The sequence below is a fragment of the Dreissena polymorpha genome, chromosome 13 (genome assembly GCF_020536995.1).
Source record: "Dreissena polymorpha isolate Duluth1 chromosome 13, UMN_Dpol_1.0, whole genome shotgun sequence".
Classification (NCBI taxonomy): Eukaryota; Metazoa; Mollusca; class Bivalvia; order Myida; family Dreissenidae; genus Dreissena; species Dreissena polymorpha.
Window position 1 is genome coordinate 37,385,808 of NC_068367.1, and position 2,530 is coordinate 37,388,337.

A 2,530-nucleotide genomic window follows, 5' to 3' on the forward strand; every position below is an offset into this window, starting at 1 on the left:
TGGTGAATATGTCTTATTTACTGCATATTTTACTAATCAAGATGTGCATTAACATAAATAAAACAAAACGTGGACAAAAATGCCTGCCTTTTGCTATACTTTTGAAAGCTGTTTTATTGGCTTATTGATAGAAAAAAACTAGATAGCGTTTGAAACAATTGTTATTGCACAATTCACATAATGTGAACTTAGTTGTCTTATCTTCCCAGTACATCAAAGACAGTGACTCCTATTAATGTGTGCATATGCAGACTGCTATCTTTGATAAATGTTCATAGAGGACGCAAAACATTTTAATGTTTGTTCATATATCGTTTGTTCGTATTTAATATGTGTATTAATTTATTACGAATTAAGAGACCTTATTAAATGTATGAAACGAAACTCAAGGCCAACACAATATCCCTATGTTAAAAGATCTAAAAAAATCTCGGAATGTGCTTTATATGTTATTAAACCATTGTTGCTTAAAAGTCACTTTGTGTGCAGTCATTATCGCATGTGTTTTTAAATAAATATACTGAATATGGTGTCCGCCTAGCAACCGGAAGGTCACGGGTTCGATCCCCACTGTGAGAGCGTTCTTTAGATCTCCCCCAAAAACACCATGTACTGGTTATAGGCGCTGGAAATGGACTCGAAAGGGTTACAAATAAGTAGTAAGTACTTTAAATGCAACCGAGCTAAAAAATAGGTTTAAACTAAATAAATCCTGTTATGAGCGCCACTTTCATTTTCGATATAGGACATTGTTTCACCACATTAAGAATGTCACCAAATTTCATCAATTTCCATGTGTCAGCGGAGCATCCCGGTGTTGTGGAATGCAGGGAATTTAGTGACTCACCAGTAGTCAGAATCACTCTCAGGAAGGTCTCGAAAGTGAATGTTAATGTGGGCTGTGACAACCTGCCATAAGAAATGTTTGCAAAGGGCTTGATCTGGACCATCAGTGGTATTTATTTGAAAACATTCGTGAATTCTGTCGCATAGATGAAACAAAAACTTGACATGTCCGAAACGCGCTACTGGTGAGCAACAAAAAACAGACTGTGCCCCCCAAAAAAAGAAGATGCATTAAGATGCGCATCTGATCTTCTCTGATGGTGCCACAACAATTACATAAATCATGTATCAGTGTTTATTTTGGCCAAGGTATTGGGTGATATATTTTCCCACAAACAATGCAAAAAATCCTCTATTCCTAGGAAAGCTAAAACATGTATACGATTGCTAAATGTGTCAGTTGATACAGGTATTGAAATGTTCAATGCAAACTTTCGTTGTTCTAATTGCACAAGCTTGTTTTCAAGTTTTTTATATCTCATATTTACAAAACAAAAATAATTTTTTTCCATGTAGATCTAACCATGCAATTGTTTTAACCTTATGGACACAGACTGCCTATCAGAAAAACTGGAAAAAAAATCAGTGTGAATATTGTATTTATTTATGTTTTACAATGAAAATCCTATATTTTTGTTTGTTTGCTACATTGTTTCTATAGTAACAAAAACAAACAATTTTTATGTTTAAGTAATTGTTTATTTTGTCTATTTTTCTCTATCAGAAATAAGGATAAATAATGATTATTTCATTTACTGAAACATTTAGTATCCAAGTGTACTTTCAACCAACACTTTTCAATGCTGTGTTTTTCCATTATGTTATGTTTGAGGTTACATTATACTTAAATACACATTTAACTGAATAAAAAAAGGAAATTGTTCATGGAACACACACATTATTGATTGTTATCATTTAACTAGTTACAAAACAGTGAAATTAATGTTGTGTTTGCCTTTAAACAAACACTTGATTGAAAATACAATTCATAGATTTATAAAAGGCGTGATTGTGTGCTCTGGTGATTATTAACATGTAGATTGGTTACCATAGCAACACAAATGGTACATTTTAAATGTCCATAATGCTGTTGTCAGTTTATTGCACTATAATTATGTATTTTACTAAAGGAAAGATTATTGTTTTAATGAAACAATGTGCTTGTTGTTTGAAAATTTTGGTTGTTTTTTTGTATTAAATGATAACTTTTAGTGACTGTAAAATGTAGGGTTGGTCACTTTGGAAGATCATAAAATTAGTTTTGAATGTGATAAATAAAAAAATCTATATCATTTTTGTGAACTACAATGTTCAGAGAATCCAAAATTGCAAAAAAGTCAAAATGTGATTTTTTGAACACAAGACTGATTTTCCCAGCTTTGGTCACATATTTGCAGGGCTCAGTTCTGGGCAACGTTTTGTATAAGGCAAGCAAATTTAGCCCATATATCAAAGACAACTTTTCTAAATGAACATATGCTGGAAAAAGGTCATGTCTACCCAATCAAAAGATTGCACGTTAGACAAAAGGAAGTATGATTGAGTGTGTAAGCATGCCACGAGGAACTAATTCATATTCATTTAACTTGTGAACGCATGATCACAATACAATGCATCCAGGAAACACATTCTTAAAAACAATTAGTCCTTTGTTAATTGTTGTTTGTTTTTTACTTTCGGCTTT